The 20309-nt window shown below is 38.9% G+C and overlaps 1 protein-coding gene across 12 annotated transcripts in view; it reads left to right on the plus strand.

Moving 5' to 3' along the window:
* TANC2 (tetratricopeptide repeat, ankyrin repeat and coiled-coil containing 2) overlaps window positions 1-20309 on the plus strand; it is a 254383-nt gene that overhangs the window by 15467 nt on the left and 218607 nt on the right. For all 12 annotated transcript variants that reach the window (XM_075117247.1, XM_075117254.1, XM_075117253.1 and 9 more), the window contains exon 2: window positions 14776-14838. The gene's annotated coding sequence lies outside the window, so the exon portion shown is untranslated. The remainder of the gene's footprint in view (window positions 1-14775; window positions 14839-20309) is intronic.

Here is a 20309-nt window from a genome sequence, read left to right on the forward strand (position 1 = left end):
GTAGTAAATTACTCTTCAGTATTAGACGTTAATCTGTCTAACTGCTGCATGAGTTTTCTACAGACGTTTTAGAGCAAACTAAGAAAATGTACCCTGACACAAATATTCTTATACAAACAAATGTAATGAAGAATTAAAAGGAAGGGGTATTGATAATAGTAGTAAAATTCGTTCCTTCCTCTGGAAGGAGCACAAATAAATAAGTTCTTTTTCATGTTGGCTTTGGTACTGTGGTCAGAGCTATTGTAAAAAAGCTAACTTCTTTGTCTCTGGCCGGAGAGATAACCCGCACCTCCTCTACAAAGCTTCTGCTGTCCCCATCCCCGCACTGCTCCGAGTAATCTAATGGATTGTGCTGTGCTGCTAATGAAACTTTTGCATCACAGTGTGCACAAAGCTGGGCCGCTTCCAAGCTTAGCTTATGCATGTCTGAAACATCAAGGGTCTTGTATTACTCTCTTAAAGATGATATTCAACATTAAAAATGTGTATTCTAGGATTTGGGTCAGATTCATGTACTAATGTGATGACAAACTTCAGCTGCAGATGGATGGAAGTGGTTTCATACAGATAGTTATGCCAGATAACAGTTCATGTTATACATAAAGTGGCAACATTAATTGCACCTTTAAAGCCAAAGAGTGGGAAGAATTTGTTACATTCTCTGGCAGTAACGCTTCTGAAACAAGCAAGCTGGTGGAATCTGAAAGATTCTCGACATGAAAGAGAATTTTTTTTTTAAACCCCACAGTGCATTCATTCCATTAGAGGCTTTCAAAGCCATCTGAAATGTTGCTTTTCTTACACAGATGAAGTCTGCGGGAATGGTTTTGGAGGGAGGGTCATCTCAGTGGACGGAATAGTACTGTGCTGTTGTATTTTAACCAGACCAAGTTTCACGGGAATGTAACCAGTTTCCCACACTGCAGTTCTCAGGAGGTACCTCGCTTGCTTGTATCTCTCAATCTTCAGCATGAGAAAGGGAAGATCTGATCAGAAGTGGAAGTTACAGAAACCAGTATGACATTACATTGGAAATAGTATTCTTTAGGGTATTTCACAGTCATGTAAAAGGGCTGACTTCTAGGGCAAAAGATATCGGGATGGCGATGTTTGACATCATTATGTGTCCTTGTACCAGTTTTGTTTTGGTGTGGCTGTGGTTTCATGCTTGTCCTGTTAAATGTTGCTTTGTCCTCGGGATGGGCTTCCCAAAGAAAGGCTTAGATACACTCTGAAAAATTTTAAACTTTTGAAAACATTTAGCCTGTTTGATAGCTTGAATAGTCTTGATATGGGCTGCAGAGGGAACTGTTTTACTACCTGTGGTGGAGGATTAAAGCAGACTTGGAGAGGAAGAGCAATTAAAAAGGAGAAGAGAGAAGCAGGGACGATAATGAAGCAGATACGGGTGCTGTTGTAGAAGGTTATTTAAATCATCCTCCAGTATTACTGGTGTTTCTTCCTTTTTTTTTTAAAAAGGTTACCCATGACAGTTAAAGAATTGAATTCAGAGGAAAAAAACCCTAAAGGCCAGAATATTGGTCCAAAAGTAAATTAAGCTTAAAATTTGTTTTTTTGGGTATGTGCCATCATTTAAAAATGGAACACCGACTACCAATTCTGAACTTCTAATAACTTTTTTCTCAGATAGCTGGTAGTTACACATAGAGATAGATCAAATGCTCATTACAACTTTAAATTCTAGTTTTTACCATAATTCTACTTTTAGAACTACTGATGTGTTTCTTAACATATATGTGCATTTGTCTTTGCTAAGGATAGCTCTGGTAGAATAGCGGTGGTTTTTATTTTTAATAAGAAAGTAGCTTCTTTACTGAATTCAAGCCCAAACCCCTCCAACCCATCAACTGGAATTACTCTGAACTTCCAGGGGAACTAGGTGTTTGCTAAGGACTGACTACTGGGATTTGGTGTGTAGGAATATCTTTTGGCCTGTGCTTTAGCAACATTTTAGACTGTGGAAATGTTGATGTTTCAGCCATTTTATCTTTCACTTTTAAATAAGTATATTTCAGGAAGCCTCTTTATTTTGATGCAAGTGAAACGATCCATATTTTTCTTGAAGGCTGAGCACCTGGACTACAAGGGAACCTTACTATTTGTGCCTATTAAAAGTAATTATTATACAAAAAGTCACTCCTGAGTGGAGTAACCTTTTAACAGAAGGGACCTCAGCTTGAAACTGAAAGAGTAATTTTAGGTTCAGTGTTGACTCGGTTGAGATTTTATTTTTTTTTTCTTTTTTCTGTCCTTTTGTTGCTGTGTGAATACCTCCTATGAGGGGCTGTGAGAACAGCTGAGGAAATGGACTGACTATACCCGGAAAACCAAACGCAAACACAGTGCTATCAGCTCTGCAGAATGAACTAACTGGGAGAAAGAAGATTTTTGTTTCTGTGAACTTTATTTATGACAATCCTGACTTCCTGGACTTCATAGAGGAGAGAAATGATTTCTTAGATGGCAGTTTTCCTCTGTTTTGCTTTATTATTTTAATGATTTCACCTTAAAGGTTTTTTTGAGATATGTATCAGTTATTATGGAAGTATATTGTGGTGGCTCACTGGTTTGGTTAATATAAAATGACTTGACCTTATAAATAAATTAAAGTAAGAAATTTTCCTAAGAGTCGCTTTTATGCCCTTCCAGTTATCTTTTGGGACTTTCAATGATATGCTTACTTGATTTATAAAAATCCTGTGTTTGTGTTTTAATTGAAACTTGGTGAGAGTGTTACATTTTTTTGCTGTTTTTTCTTTGAAAAAAATAATCTCTCGCACGCCTGTCTGACATGTGAGAACCTTCTTTCCACGTAGCACTGGCGGTGCTATGAGCAGCATGTTGTCCCTCAAGGCTTGCGTTTTGTCATTTCCACCTTGGGTAGTCTATGAGGCATGGCAGGCACCACCAAGGCTACACATGGTGTAAGCGAGGAGTAGCTTGCTTGTTTTAGGTCTAAAGGAGAGAATATAGTGCATTTACCAGGGTGGAATAATGTTGTTGATGAGGAGAAGCAAAGGAGCTCAATGTGAATATCTGAATGTCTTCATGTCTCCTGATGGAGTTAAGGTTTTAAACTTATTTATTGATTTTTTTTTTAATGAAGACATACATTGTTGTAATCATAACAGGTGCCAACATATTGGCTATAATTAGCTTAAGTCATAACGCTTCCATTGCTTTAACTTGACCCGTACTGCATCAAAAATGGGAAGGTGGTTGAACTCTGCAAGCGCAGTCGCTGTGAGCAGCCATTAGGACCGCGGATTCTGTGGACAGGTTGTTGGGTGGGTGTCGGTTTCCTGGGCTCTTCGTAGGCAAGTGCTAAAAGCCTTAAAGAAATTCTTTCAGATTTATCAACTTTCCGTTTCCCCGGAAGAAACTATCTCAGCAAACACAAACTGTTCATCTGGCTTGTTGGTCTAGAAAGCTGGAGGTCACATCGTAGTACCTTCTCGTTTGTGTTACTTTGTGCTACGTGAAGTGCTTCATGCTGCTTAGATAACAGCCGGATAAATACAGGAAGAGTTGGCATGGCTTTTGTAGAAGGAAGTCCTGCTTTATGAACTACATGAAGTTCTGCTGAAGGCGCCAGCAAATCATGGAGGAGAGGATGCAGCTGATATAATCCACTTGGATTTTCAGAAGAGTTTTATCCAAAGTTTTTCACCAAAGACACTTTAGAAAACTGAGCGGGCACAGCATGAGAGATTGTCCTGTCATGGAGAATAATGGGCTAAGATAAAAATGAGGATAGAAATAAATGGTCAGCTGCCATGGCAGAGGGATGTTAGCTGTAGAATTTGGCACTAGGCCCTGTACTGGGGATCCTGCTAATTAATGGACTCAAGCATGAAGCAGGCTGGAGGTTATCAGTCTTGCCAATGATACAGACTTAGTGCAGTAAAAGCAAGGGGTGGCTGAAGGGTTGCAGAAGGGCCGTAAGTCTTTAATTACTGTTTAATAACAGCGAATGAAATGCAATGTAGGTAAATGTGTTGTATGTGCAGGAAAACCAAATCCAAGTTATAGAAAATTATGATTCTAAACTATTACCACTCAGTAGAGAATCTTGGGATTATGACTAGTAGAGCAATGAAAACATCAGCTCAGTGCTTGGCAGCTTTAAAATCAAAAGAAAGCAAAAAAAATCTCAATGTGAAATGTTAGGGATTAATGGGAAAGAAATTGTGAATAAAGCAAAGCATCGTTGAGCCATCTTAGAGGTTTGTGGAATGGCCACGTCTTGAAGACTGAAGTTTGGTCTGCTCATTTTCTAAAATGTATTTTAGAGCTGGAGAAGACTTAGAGCAGGGCAAAAAAGGATGATCAAAGATAGGAAGGACTTCTGTAGAGGAGTTGTGCTTGAGCAGACAGGAACTGCCTAGCAGGGGAGAGAGATGCATTGTAAAAACAATTATTTGGAAAAGAGTAAATTAAGTGCAAATTTCAAATGAAATGTAGGCAAATACACTTCTGCAGACACCCTTAAATCCTCATTTGCAATATGCCCTTGAAATCACTGCTGAAAGTAAGGTCGTGCCAGTTTTCTTCAATTCTGTGGTATACGTGTCCATCTTCCTGACCTGGCTACATTCCAGGGAGGTGTTCCTGAGCCACTGAGTTGCTTCACTCGTGGGTTAATCAAGGATTTGTTCACGGGTGTTGTGATCTTTAAAGGCTAACGTGTTAAGTGAACATATCACATAACTGGGCGGTTGGGATTATGAATAGTGCTTTAATAGCAAGGTTCCAAAAGCCAACAGCAGAGCTCTTCCTCCTTCACTTTCAGCATATGTGTTTATACAACTTAAAAGAGCTTTCTGTGATAGTTGAGGAAATAAGCCTTTTTTTGGACTTGTGGTAAGAATGTTCTTAAGTGGTTTCTGCAGTATTGTTTGCATTATTTTGCTTTAAAAGCAGTAAACTTTGGAAACTTTGATATCCATACCCAATTTAGATTTAAGATAATCCAGTCTAGCTACAACACTGTGAATGTTAAACTATTTTTCAGTTTTCAGACTCATTCTTGTTAAAGAAAAAAGGCTTCCCCATAGAGATGGTGATATAACAGTAGAGATTACTGTATTTTCTGTAACACATCTTGACGTCAGAAATGCTTTCCCGCAGAATGTGCCTGAGGAAATTTCAGACCATTGTTTCTTCATGGATATTGTTCCAGAGTGTAATAAAGGTGAATGAGAGACTCTGGCTCTGTTGCGCTGCAGCGAGGGTGAGAATATGCTGCTTTTTAAGCCTAAGACAAAAGAAGTGGGAATGTATACCAAGAGGAGGGGGTTCCTTGAGCCCTAAATTCTCCCGACTGGGGTAGGAGTTTGGGTGGCAGTGGAGTGTGAGTATGGGAGGCATATGTACATATATGGATATAGTATGCAAGTACTGCTATGGAATATATCCCTGAAGAGAAGCTTTGGACGCCTGGTAACACTTCTGTTCCAGTCCCCCTTGCAGGTACTTAGGGTAGCATTGTGAGTAGTGGTGATGCCGCAGCAGAAAGGAGACATAAGTAAGGGTAAGATGTAGGTCTCTCTGCTCTTGCCAGGAAATCTACCTAATGGCTTAAGAGAGAAAACCAGTTTGAGTAGGTATGTATTCTGTTTTTTGACTGATCTTTTCCATTCTTTAAGAAGTACTCATACGCTGCAGGCTTCAGAAGGAAAGCAAACCAGTTATTTTTGCTGTTTCCTCTTGTTTTCCTTGGTTGTGCACACTCTTCCATGACAAGGGTTTTCATTTAGAAATGGGTAGGATTTGGGATTTGCCTCAATGAATCATGACATAATCCAAAACAACTTATATATGGCAATTGCAAACATTTATGTTCCAAATGTAGGAAAAAACATACATCCTGTCTGTCTGTAAAAGGCATTTAGATTTCCTCCATATGACAGACTATAGCTAGTAGTTAGAAAATCAAATTATTTTTATAGTTACACAACTTTATGATGAAGTTTCAGTGGGGTGAGTGCTTTGTCACTAAAACAATACTGCTGTATTTAGCTCTGCTGTGTTATCTTTAAGCTTTGATACACACTTTTTGATACTCTCTTGACTCTATCCAAGAGTCATGGGTAGTGCATTTCCATTCCCAAAATACAAGAGCCCAGTGTCCCCAGGCATTCCAGTACTGGACAGACTGAGAGAAGCACTCGCACTGTAGCATCACTGCCACTCATCTTGGCTCTCTGAAACAGTGAACGGACCAAGCAGAAGAGAAAGTAGAGGGGATACGCTCTGAGCAGAGCAAAAACAAATTTGGTCTCTTTTCCCAAGTTACTGGCAAGAGGACGAGAGGAAACAGCCTCAAGCTGTGTCAGGGGAGGTTTAGATTGGATACTGGGATCAATTTCTTCACCAAAAGGATTGTCAAGCACTGGGACAGGCTGCCCAGGCTAGAGGTTGAATCACCATCCCTGGAGGTATTTAAAATACATGTGGATGTGTCACTTAGAGACATAGTTTAGTGGTGGAATTGGCAGTGTTAGGTTAGCGGTTGGACTCGATGATTGTAAGGGTCTTTTCCAACCAAATGATTCTAAGTACACCTGAGCCAAAGGCAAATGGATTCTGTGAAATAACTTTTATTTTGCAGGATATTCAATCTTCTCAGCTGGCATTTTAAGTCATGGTAATGTAGTAGATTTCAACAGTCACATTGAAAGTAACTGAGACTGGGGTTTGGGAAGTGCCCAGCTCCCTTTGGTACTCTCACTATGACCATTTTCTGCTTGCTACTGCTTATTTCCTCATGGTTTGCGTCTTTATGGGCCCGTAACAGTTTGCTTTTAGGTTAGCTGGTTTTTCCAGTTAAAAATCTCACTGGGTTTTCAGCTCTCACTTGCATAAAGCTAAGGAACCACAGTTCTTCATACCAGAACCGTAAGTCTTCATATCTATGTTTTTGCTGCCCATTGCAGGATGAAATCAGAAACCTCTGAGCTGTTAGCTAACAAGAACAGTATGAACCAGGGCTCATATATACAACGTCAAATTCTCCTGAAGTGTGCTATATGCTGTAATTTCAAGTGTGCTCATACAATTGCTTCATTTATAACTGCCTCTAGTTTAAACACATTATCTTAAGTAGTCAGGCCTACCTTAAATATCACTTTTATGCTTCATAAAAGGTAAAAGGTATATAAATATGCCCTTTCCTTCAAGTACTTACTCCTATAGGCATTCCCTTATTGGAAGGTTTGAAGAAGTGACTTAAAGTGGAATATCCACTTCTGCTAAGTCACAGTTTCCCTGCGTGGGATATAGTTAGCCAGCTACCAAAAAATTGGAAGCCAAGTGAAACAAACTATCACTTAAATCCCCCTTTCATTGCTGTATTTCATGGGGAATCCAAGATACGGTCTGTAGCGTTAGCACATTAAGTTAAGAACACAAAACATGCTGTTCTTTTTTTCATGTAAGTGTGGTTTCACACATGAAAAATCCGTTGTAATTTTAAGGTACATTTTTTCTTTCTGTCTTTCCTCTTGTTTTAATCCAAAGGCCATGTTTTTTATGTATGTTAAACCTTAGTATTACTGATTATCGCAGATACAAGAAATGTTTGAAAAAGAAATGTGACTATACAATATGCTTGAGGAATTGACTTTTTCCAGGGATGTGTACTTTTCACTAAGATGACTGTCAGTAGGATATTACTTTTGTTTCATTCAACTGTAAATAATTCTATCCTCTGGCAATATAAAAGCAAATGAATTCAAATAAAATATTCAAGCTACTTCTAGTACTTTTGTTAAAAAAACCCAAGACCCAAAATGTCTCATTCAGTGTTTTTATTGCTCTGATTTCCCCCCCACCCCCAGCTGTGTTTCCTGCCTGTCCCATTTCATGGCACTTGCTTACAGCACACGAGGTTACAGGTGTTTTGTTAGTGCCACCATGTATGTGCATTATGGTGAAAGCTTTTCATCGTTGCTTGCATATTTTGCCTCATATCCTTCATTTTCACTTTTATCTGTTCTTTTTCAGTCTTATATTCTGTGACACTTACCTGGTCTCTGCTTTACAGATTCTATTCGCTCCCCCTCCCCCCTTTCATTTTTCCACTTTCTTCCCCATCTGCACTTGCTTCTCTCTCCTCTGGTAACTGTTTTTGTCTTGACATTTTCCTTCACCGTTTCCACATGGGTGTATTTACAAAAGGTAAAATAGGCTGGGAAGAAGAGTTGTGTTTCTGAGCACTTGAGCTCTGGTTGCATGCTTCTGAGGGAGCAGAGGAAAGGTTTTGACTTACTTTCTTTGAAATGTGTTTGTTGTGCAGGAGCTGGTTGAGGAGGTCTGGAGTGGTTATTTTATATCCTCCGTGTCCAGGAGTCTCTGAGCTAAAGCAGGACAGTAACAGCTGTGCAGGTGCCACCTTAGGTTAGGAGCAAGACAAGTTCCCCTGCCAGAGGAGGTCCTGTGCAAGTGTCCTTTTCACACTCCAGAGAAAAGTCAAACGAGACAAACCTGTGTCAACTAAGCACAGTTCCATCAGGAATTAAAATAAAAGAAAAAGAGAGCAGGGGGAGGGGGGAATCTTTAGAAGTCCGTTCTGGCAGCCAGCTCCAAAAGGCCCTGGCTGATCGTGCTGCTTCTCAGGCTGCTTTCTTACCAGCAGTGACTGCAGTGGCATTAGCAACGATGGTGGTGTGTGAACACAGGAATGTAAACGTGATCCTTGGGGTAAAGCTGTGCTGTAAATAACACTCTTGGCGTTTTAGTCATTTGATCCTTAAATCTGCTAGATTGCATACGTTTGAGCGGTGTTGTCAGATTTTTTTATTTGGTTCTTACTGAAATCCCTGGCAAAACTTGCAGCAGCATTGGAAAGACTGGAGTAGGCTTGGGATGTTCAGGGTGACTGCTGTGTTGGATGCCTTTTCAGTGTCATGATATATCTGGGCCATTAAGTCTCCTCTTCTAGTTATTTGCTGACATCTATTAAAATGTCAGATAATTACAAAAGCCTCCTAACCTTGAATTACTCTTGAAGGAAAATATTTTTCTTGGTGCACTCTTAACATGACCCATAATTTTATGGTTACATTGGCATGTGTATTAGGAGTGCAGTACCCAAAACAACTAGTTAATAAACAATAGCCAATCTGTAGATAGAGCAGAGAGGGTGAACAAACAGGTTGTATTTAATATTAAACATGTTATGGTGATTAGTGTCTGAAGGCATTAGAAAGGTGAGGGCTTTGTAGCACTAGTTGTAAGAGTGAGACAGTGACAGCTCCTGCCCCCCAAATCACTGTGCTGGTAGGTAAGTTTGTAAGTGGCATACTCCATTAATAGCTTGGAACTATTTGTTTGTTAAGCAGGAAATAAAATGGAAGATCATTATAATTTTCATATAAAACCAGAAGTCAGGGCTGTAAGATAGCAGAATACAAATGTCATCTGTATGTAACACAGAGTGGGTTTTTTGGTTGTGGGTTTTTTTTTTTTAAGGCACGTGGGGTGAGCAGGAAAATCTTAATTTAAAGCATGGACAATTTTCTGATTCTTTTTTGTTTTGTTTTCATAATTGCATTGGTATCTGGACGCTTTCCCATAGTTATTTAGAGTGATGATCATGAAGAAATTGTTGCCAACTTAGAATAGGGTAGAGTGGATGCTTGCTTAATACTGTTGAAAATCAGCCAAGACGTATCTAATTGTGGACCGAAATGTTATGCTGTAAGTTTTTATTTGTGGAGTTCTTGATTTATCAATGGTATTAATTCCTATGTAATGAACTCTGGAAGTACAGTAATTATGTATGGTAACTTATGATTCAAATCTTACTTTAAATTAGAGAATAAAAAGTTGAGAAGACAAACTTTATCAAGATGGAAACATGAGACTTGTTTTCCAGATTAGTCCCTAATAAAGTTAGGTAGCTCTATTTACGTTACTATAATTTAAAGAATATTGCCATTTTCCTTTGTTAGGTGACAGCTATTGTTAAAACACACATTTTGCTTAAAAATGAATTTATGTCTGTTAGAACTGGAATCAAGACTATTTTTTGTCAGTATGTATTTTGTTTCCAACATGTATGTATGTGCAAAGAATTTAAACTGTGATTTTTTTTTTTTAATTTGATTTTAGAATACCATCCAAGCTTACTCAATTTATCAGATGAATACCAGCTGGTGCAACTGACAGCCAAAACTAGAAAAATAACCTCATTTAAAGATGGAAATCCCTATTCATGAGACCATCTCAGGGAGTTTTCTTTCCAGCAGGACTGGTTGAGCAACATGTTCTGATTATTGGTGTAGTGTATGGTTTTCAAAGACAGATGGTCATTGTGTTTAATGTCTGTGTATTAATGCTCTGTTGATAAAAGTATGAGTAAGTTGTTAATTTCTCTGGGAAAATATAATTAAACTGTTGAGATCAGGGTACATGTGACCTATATGACGTTTGGCTTGTAGGCTTCAAATTCAATTAGCTTTGCGAAATTGCTGTGAATCTTTACCTGCTCAAGTGCAAAGTCTGCCTGCTTAGATTATGGGGAAAAAGATTGCTTTTCTAAGATGAACAGAAAACTAGTCTTATTTCATCCTGTTAATTGGAAGCTTGCTCAATACTGATGTTAAATATTTTCAAATACAGAATGGGTGGTATTCATTTCAAGATACCTCAACAGACTTCTCAAACTTGTTTCTGTAAAATCAAACGTCCTAGTACCATTTCATAGTGTACCACTTCACAGCTGTAGTCAGGTGGCTATGGAAGGCAGGTTTTCTGTTTTTTTTTCTTAAACCTTAAAGCCTTAAGTCTTCTTTCTGTCATGGATTTTAGCTTGACAGGAAAACATTGCAGCTGGAACATGTTTTGCTGTACCTGGAAGTATTTGTTCCTTTTGTAGTAGTTGTCTTCTGGGTTAGAACAGCAAGAGGCTGCTTAATTGTCAGCTAAAAGTGTAGACAATATTGTGTTTTGGTTTTTTTTTTTTTTTTAAATAAACTGTTGTTCTTATCTGTTCCAATAATTCTGACGTTAACTAGGGGCCCTTCTTTAGGGTAGTCAATTTAGCTAGCTTATATTTTTATGCCATTTTATGGTGCACTCCTGCACTAGGGTGTACCTATTTAGAAATTGAGTTTAACTTGTGACCATATACTTATATGTTTAACAGAAGATAAGAAAAGCTCTTTTTAAGAAATCATTTGAATGATTTGAAGCTCGATGTGAAGGATGTTAGAGGTATGGTGAATGTGTGTTGCTGGTTTACACTTGTGGTTTGGTGGTTGTTTTTTTAACACATTCTTCTGCAGAATAATTCACTACAGGTACTGCCTACACAGGTATGACCATGAAATTATTTGGGACTGCAAGTCTGCAGATTGACTGCTTGGTGTCTAAATTACTGAACTACCTCATCTACTGAGCATGCTAAACCTTAACTCTTGTGTCTGTTAACTTTCTGTTCACTTGGCTTTGTGACATTATTACTAACTTGTACTTTTTAATAGCGTTTGTTTTCTTATTTTTGACATGATGTAATGCCCTTTCATTCACTGCTGTTTGAGCAGCTTTGTCCATGAACTGTTCATTCAGAAATTGTCTGAATGAGCGAAAAGGTCCCAAATTATCAAAATTATCAAAAACTACTTAGTGGACTATTTCTGTCAAACAAAATGATGGATATACTGGAACAGTAAACATAGCATAGGAAATGTACAGTTGAACTGATATTCCTCTGGGATGGTGATTGTTCAAAAGAAAAGAAATCCACAGTTGGATGCAATGTCGGCGAATGCGATCGGTGGGTGAAGCATGTTTTCGTGCTGTTTTGTGTCGCAGAACAGCCTTGTGAGATTGTCAGTGTTTGTTTCTGTTTGAGTTGTTCCTGACATAAATTAACTGATTCTGTTGACAAAAAGCATTCCTTATGGTTTGGGGGGTTTATTTGGCATTATAGAACTTGTGAATATTCCTATTCCTAGGTCACGTTTTAACCGCTTCCAACCACCATTGCAAATTTAGCTCGCTATTCCTGGTTGGATTTTATGGGCAAAAATCACAGCTGACGGTAACTGGCTTCCTCATGGATGGCCAAAGCCAGCATGAATACAAAGACTGAAGCACTTCTTGCGGTTGATAGGACGGTGTGGACAGTTGTTCTGCGACGGTGCCTGCTTTCCAGATACCCACCTTGTGCTTGTGGGGAGCAAACAAATAGAGTGAGCAGTAGTCAGTTACTGGTACTGGTTTTGGAGTTGAGTAAGAGTTAAGAAGCAGGACTGTTAACGTCTCTCTGCCAAGTCCAAGACAACTGGCTTGGAAGAACTGTCCTGATATAATAATAAAAAAGGAGTAACATTTGAAAATATATTATTACTTGCAGCCATACCACAGGACAGAGGTTTTAAAACTCCAGACTCATAGAATATGTGGAGAAATCCTGACTGCATGTTGCTTCTGATTAAAACACACCATAGTTGTGATTTATGGTTCATCAAGAGGGAATAATTCTAAAATTGATTTCCTCCCCCCCAGCTGTTTGTATATTAGTCTCTAAATATATTTGTTATGATACAACATGTCAGAATTTATAACTTTCATACAGTTAAATAGCGGAATTTACAAATATAATTAGAGGATTAAAGGCATTTAACGAATAAAAGCACTGTAATGACATTCGGTTTTTATTGACAACCCACTAATATCTGCTGCATTCACATAAAGATTTCTAATGTAATAATATGAGCAGATGAAAGCTCTGCTATTTAAAAGCTCAATGCAGAGCATATTCATCAAATATGCTCTCTGAATACAGATGGAAAGTTACTGAGCAAATTATGGGTAGTCAGCACTCATCTACAGCCCACACGGCATAAGCCATATTCTACTCTTTGTTTTCCAGGGTATCATATTAAGAGAGATGTATTAAGAAGATAGATGGCAGCAAACTGAAACATTTATGAGGAATTATTTTTAGTTATTCCAAAACTCCCTGCATGTTTTCAGTTTTCCAAAAATTGTAACATTGCTGCTTTTGAAAGAAAAATTTTCTCTTCACTCAACTGCTTGCAAGCACCTCCAGCAGGTACCTAGTTTCTGACCAGTTAAAAGAATTGTGGGGAATGCCAATAAAATATTTCAAGATCCTTTTTTCTTCTGTTTCTTTAGGATCTAAGGAATATAGAGGCTTTTGTGAAGTAATGCCTAATAAAAATCTTCCCTGATCTGAACATGTTTGGGTTTGGCCTCCATACGGGCTCAGTTAAAATAGTTCCATAGCTGTGGTCTTTTGCTGCATGTGGTTGGACACTCGTTCAAAAATTTCTGGCTGAGTCTAACAATATAGTTTCTACAAAATGCAAATGCTCGGGCAGTTTGGTGATTTAGAGTGCAAGCAGAGGTTTGCAGAACCCAGCAGGGGAGCTTGAAGAAGGGCCACCATCTTGCAGGGTGGTGTAAGGCAGCCTGTGGTGCCCAGTCCAGATTGTGGCTGCGCATGAGCTGAAGGAGGCTCCGGCAGAGGTCACATAGTCAGAGAGACATCGGCTGAACCTTGGGAAGGGAGGATGGAAGAGGGAAGACCTTCCTCCATGCTGTAACAGAATCGCTTTTAGTGCTGCGGCATTAGAGCTGCATTTGCACCTTTTCCTTGCTTGACTGATTGAAACAGCCACAGCCCTGGTGAGTGTCGTACGCTGGTTACGAGCTTTTTAGTTAGTTTTTCACAGAAGTGAAAAATTGAAAGCAGGGAGGTAATTGGCAACCCTAAGCAATAAGATAGGATTGCTTCATGAATTTATGGAATGTCTTACAGTTTTTATACACAAAATTATTCATATAAGACCATCTGAGAAGTTTCTGTTAAGGGTCTGGAGAGCAGTGTGACTTACAAGTTAAAGCTGTCAGTTACTTTTCAGTATACTCTTGCACTAGAATAAAAAGCCCTGCTGAAGTGGTTGAATAGTCTACTTTGGTTTAAACTTACAAACTTAACGTGGTCTCCATTTACTTAGTGGTTTTGGGGTTTTTTTTTTTGTTTGTTTGTGTGATGAAAAATGAGATGTGTCTGTATTTTCTTCTACTTGCTGTTTCTCACATGAGATTTCTAAAAGAATAGATTGGTAAAGCCTGTAACACAATATCGTCAGCACAAATAAAGGCATGGTGGCACTGAAATAGGTGCTCTGGTCTGTTTCAATATGTAGCAAGATACGTTTCTTCTGGTTCTTCGTTGATGTACTTCTTCTAAGTACGTGATGACAGAGCAAAGGGCCAAGTAGTGAACTCTTGATTTAGTGTGGAATCCCTCATGGGAGTTGTGTTTATGTAAGGATTGAGTTTTAAAAAAAACACTAAAGGGAGGTTTCAGGATTTTAGCAGGCAAGCTTGCTAGCTTGAAGAAAAATATTTGGAAGAAACATATTACGCATCATATAGTACACTATTTAAAAAGTATCAAAGGAAAGCGTTACCAGCTTTGCTTCTCCCGTTTGAAAAGTGGTGAGAGGGAAGACTCAAGTGACCAAAATTAGTCTTGATTAACAGACATTTTAAAGCATGAGCATTAACTTTTTAATTGTGGTGGTAAAGAGCGTGGGGGCTGTCCAGGAGCTGTCTGAGAGCTTATACAGTAATGCTGTGGAAGAAGTTGTGAGCTTATTCCTGGGATGAGGTGGTTATAGCCCTGTGCACGCAGCTGGGCAGCGTGGGGCGCGGTAGCGTGTTGAGAAGATGCTACTAAATTCTGTTGGCTTTTTTTATGTCTTTCAGGACTTCTGGTGAATGGAGGAAGACACTTTTTACTAGAGATTTAACTTGTCTAAAGATATCAAGGTAGGACAATTTTTTTTCCACGGTCCCACATTTTCTTTGCAGTAGTTACTTAATTGTTTAAATAGAATTGAAGTTGTCCTCTGTTTCTTTGTTCATCTGTGATCACCTAGAGTTGGAACGTTGAGCACGGGCACGGTCTTCTTATATCAGTTTTACCAATTTTTAACCTGATTGTTTCTGTATTTAGAGAAAAAGGTGTAGTAGCTTTCAGGTATTAGTGTTTGATCTATATCAACAGAAAAACTGATGTAATAAAAATATTCCTTTATGTAGGCTTCTGTGTTATTTGTTGGGTTCTAACTGCTTATTAAAATATTTATACTTTTGTAAACAAAATGTCTAATAGTAACAGGATGCTATATAAATATACTTTGGTGTTTTAATTTTTCAAGTTGGTTTTTGTTAAAGTCAAAATCTTCTGTGTTCTGAGAAAATCTCCAGTGCTTGCCAATGGATTGAACTTCAGTGTCACAGTGAATATTCTTGAGACTGGAGCAGGTTTGCAGAACAGGCTTGCAGCAGCTCCATAATTAGATCTGTATTTTCACGTGTATTTCTGATAATTTAAAAATTAAGAAAATAATTCAAGTTTCCTTTAATCTCTCGAAGTAGTCAAGTGCTGTAACATTTCCTGTAACATATACATTGCTTAGCCTTTTGTTTTCATTTTCTGTCATACCACTGCTTCTTCAAAATTAACTTAAGATTGAGCAGACCCTCAAAGATAACCTGCAGTATGTAGCTGGTATTTCTTGAGTGACGATGTTTGGCTGCTCCGTGTCATAGCTAAAAGTTGAAATGCAAGCAGCTCCTGATGGAGAATCTTGCTGTGCTTCAATCTTCTGGTGGTTTGGGGCAGAATCAGGATTGTTCGTCCTGGCAGAACGAGGCTTGTTGATTCCAGCTGTAGCAAGTGCCCTAAAATTTCTTCCAAGGCAGGCAGCATAACTAGGCTCAACTTCTGCAGAACGGTGCCACGTTTGATTTCAAGCTGTAAGACCTAGTTCAAATGGTGGTTGATGGATGCAGCTACTAATAATATTTACAGCCAAAGCAGTAATTTTAACTGTTATGGGAAACACAGAAGACACATAAAAACACGGAAGATGAGTTGATGAAAGTGAGGCGATCGTATTCTGATCTCTTCCTCCATTACCAGTTTTCTCAGAGGCAGTATAATTGACATTGTATATGGAGAACTTAAGTGTCCCTTATGAATTCAGTCTGTATCATTAATCTAGAATTAGAAACCAGGTTATGCAAAGTGATAAAGCCCTGTTCAAAATTAAATTCCCTTAAATTCAAGGTCACCACATATTAATGATCAAGAGAGAACTGGTTCTGACTTCTGACCTTCTTCTAGTGAGTGAGTGCATTACTTCAGTAGTATTTCTGATCTCATATTAAATAGCGATTTAGTTTTTCTGGTGTTAAATCCCAACACTTAAATAAAAAGTATTGTTGGAGAGGTTTTTTTTTTCCCCTGGAAGAATAAATTCAAACCTTGGCTGACAAGTTAAGGTTGCAAAGTATATTCGTTAGTATTCTGTGATTGGCAAGTTTATCTTACTAGAATTATTGTTGTTTAAGAAGAGTAAGGCTATCTAGATGCAGAGTGAAAAGCTGTGTATCAGCGGCATCTGTCTCTTTCAGCAGTCGTGCTTTTATTCTGCATCCTTCTTACTAGAAGTATGAGTATGTTCTAGACAAAATGAAAAGCAAATGTCTCCTGTTAAAGGAAGAGTGGGACCTCAGGCCTCCACAGAGTACCTCTGTGCTGAACAATGGAGACTTGCACCTTTCTGGTGGTGTCCTGCTGCTGCTGCCTTCCAAACCCAGAAGCAAATCACTGCTTCAGTCTGGCGCTGTTGCCCAGCCCTCTGGAAGTGCTGTTTTCCAAGCACACTACCAAAATGAGCTGTTCCTCAGAGTAAGTTGTGTGGGTTTTCATAATGATACAGTACTGGTCTCATTCCTCTCAGGCTCTAACCGTACAAAAGTTACCTCTGAACGTAAACACCACAGACTTCAAGTGAACATAATCACCACAGACTCATCAAGAAATACGTTTGGCCGCATTCACCTTGGGCCTGTGTTTGGGAATGCCACGTACACGGGAATATTACTGTGTTACGCTCTCGGAATTACTTTTCAACTGTAGCAGTAAAGGCTGCTTTATTTTGCTAAAATAAAAGCAGAGATGGAAGGTGACTTCCTGCTTCCTTGTGAAACATTGTCACCTTGGCCTGCTGCATGCTTGTGCAGTGTGAATGCTGTTAGTTATGTAGGTGTTTTTATGACTCTCCATCAAGGATAGTTGGAGAAGCAAAGACAGGAGGGGCATATCCAGCTGCTCACAGGAGGAAAGGGGAGAGGACACATGCAGGGGCTCTTGAGGTATGGTGGATCGTGGCAGGATCTGTAGGAAAGGTGCCCGAGAGATCTCTAAGTGTTTTGATGAGGAGGGGCCAGAGGGGGTGGAGAGACAGATCTTCACACCAAGCCCCCCCATCATAACGATCAGTGTTCAGGCTTTGTGAGGGAACACAAAATGATGAATTTTTGTTCGTATTTAGTTGTTCTAAAGCCTATTAGAGAACTTTGTCTAATAAACTCTTAATTTCTTAAAAACCTGTAATTGGTAGGGTTTAGTCCTTTTAATTCCTTTTTAGTTTTCCTTTTTCCAAATAATCCTAGAAGTTCTTAGCATGTTTTTGCTAGATTACAACAATGGTTTTTTCATTCCTAAAGTTCCCAGAAATATTTAATCGCTGAATTCTGTCCCTGTGTCTTTAAATGTGCATGGACCAAGCTTATAAATGTGCATTTCCTTTGACTTCAGAGTTGCTATAATCAGTTATTCACATTCCTGTTGTGAGTCAGAGCTGTTACGTGAGGCCGAGAGTTCAGCGCGTTTGGTCATCATGAAGTTTGTGGAGCTTCTGACATACGCTGACCGTTACCAGTTACGGTGTGTGGCAGTCTAGCCTTTCTGCGAGCGTCAGGCGCTGCTTAAATGTGCTCTTCTGGGCTGCTAGTCCTCGTCACCAGGTTGTCTCAAAACATCCTCTTGAATTTCAGGGCAATTTAAAATAAGAGTGTAGGTTAAACTTTGAATAATTTATTTGAGGAGCACGGGAAGTTTCAGTGTAGCAGCTCTTACCAGCAAATGTGGAACAGATTTCTGAGTACAATATACGTTATACATGGAGTCAGTGCTTGAAAGCCCAGCTCGGTTTCTGTTGGGTGTCTTCCTTTCTTTTTTCAGTTTCTTTCATCTTGTGATAATTAGCTTTATAAATCTGCCACTTGTTTTAAAAAAATCCTTGTTACCTATTCCTTTCTGAAGCTTGAATGCTCTTTGAAAATAGTTCAATAATTTGTGAAAGGTTAGATTTTTTTGTTCACATGTTGTTAGTTTTCAGGATTTAATATTCAGAAAGGTACCTTTTTTGGCATCTTAATATACGCTTCTCATCACACACATTTATTTTCTAACGTAGTGATTTCAGCTTCCCTCACGAAAAGAGGTAATCTGGTGCTACCAGGAACTTTTAAAATAGTGTTTTTCGAGTAACAAGCGTTTCTGTTTTCCCTAACTGAGTGTGTATTTTCTGTCAGAGGACTTTCTTCTTTTTCAGAAACACACATAAAGAATTACCCTCCTTAAAAATCTTTTTTCCATCATTCCTATTGGGAATTGAGGGAAGATGCACTAAAGAAATGCAATGCCTCAGGATCTCCTCTGAGATAGACAGAAGCAGATGAACAAAGGCATAACCCGTGAGATACGGACTAACCGTTTTCCTGCTTGTTAATAGGGAACATTGTCATGGTATTTATCAGCAGTAAAAGTACAGGAAGTAAGGCTTATCTAGTGAGCTTGTTTTTAAAACTTTGTCACGATCTTCTGTGTATGTTCCATTGACTTGGTGCTGCCAAGTCCTGATTCCAACTGAAAAAGTTCTGTTTCATCTTTAATGATGAACTCCGATGGAAACGAGTGCCTGCCTTCGGCACTGGGCGATCAGAAGTGGTGTGTCACAGAGGGCATTCAGCATTCGCGTTTGGGTGGGACTGTACTGCTAAGCAACACTGTAACGCTCCCCCTACAGCCTGGCAAAGCCTTGCCTAGAGGCAGGATGCTGTAAGATTTATTGTGGTCTTCTGGATTTTGGAAGTGGTTTGTCACTGATAGGTGTAGTGATTTCGCTTTGACAAATGTGTTTTGATAGGAGTTTGAAAATACTTCTTATTTATATCTATATATCTACCTATAGATACAGTGTTTTGAGAATTTTTGACTAGATGGTCATAGACTTCTGAATATTCTGAAGGTTTTGGGAGTAAATGCTGTCTTAATTTGCTACAGTATGAGCTGCTGCTGGAACCGGATGATGTGCTAATGGGACCTCGTGGTCTGGCACAGAGGTGTTCTTGTTCACCGGCTTTTACTGCACTTACTTTTCAAACAGCTACAAATTAATGTACGAAGAGGCAGTTGGCAGAACAGTTGCACCACCTCCAATTTGGAAGTGTGGGCTTTTTTTTTTTAAAGTTGTCCTTTTCACACATTCAGTTAAAGCTCTGTGGTGGCCCCGCTCTGGCTGTGCTCGCTGGTCTGCCACTTGGAACTACTAAAGTCTGTGAACATCACCGAAATGCACAGGCAGCCTAACTGGGCTTTCTCCTAACTGAGACTTCAAGGAGGTAAATGGTGAGCATGTCTAAAGAAACCTGTTTCCTTAAAACTGTTTGGAAGACCAAAATGTTTACAGTTATTTCACTTTCTAGAAACAACTTTTGAAATGCTTGTCCTTTTACGTAGGTGTTTTCACTATGGAGGCAAGGAAGGAACTCAAAACTTAAGGGGAAGTAGAATTCTTAAGAAATGTGCCTTGCACATATGACTTAGATTGCATTCCCTTAATACTTTCATAGTTAGAAACTTTTCATTATTGGGAAAATATGGATTAGAGTTCTACTCTGAAAGTATATATTTAATAACTTCTAATGCTAACTTGCACAAAACTTGACGGCAGTGGCCAAGCGATGTTTGTACGTCTCATTGGACATCAAACACTTTTTTGGAAAAGAGCTTAGCTTCACTAATCAGCTTTATATAAAAAGTAATTCTATTTTTAGTGAGGTGATCATAGAAGAGGAAAATACTGGGATCTAGCTGTTTCAGTGGTGGTATATGGGGCAAAAAGAATTTGCTTTGATTTTGAAATTCCATGTCTGACAGTCAGTCTTTCCCAAGGAAATCTCTAAAAAGCAGCAAAAGTTACTTCTGTGAGCTGTAATAAAGTGTAGCCACCCGAAACGTGACATAGTTTTCACAGCCTGTCGACAAACTCTGTCTTAAAATTAAGAAAACAAAGAAATAGGCCTTAGTCATCCAGGAGGATTTAATGAGATATTGCAGACTTGCTCAAGCTTACCATTTGGTGTAAAGTTGTGGCTTGCAG

The sequence above is a fragment of the Phalacrocorax aristotelis genome, chromosome 23 (assembly GCF_949628215.1).
Source record: "Phalacrocorax aristotelis chromosome 23, bGulAri2.1, whole genome shotgun sequence".
NCBI classification, from domain to species: Eukaryota; Metazoa; Chordata; class Aves; order Suliformes; family Phalacrocoracidae; genus Phalacrocorax; species Phalacrocorax aristotelis.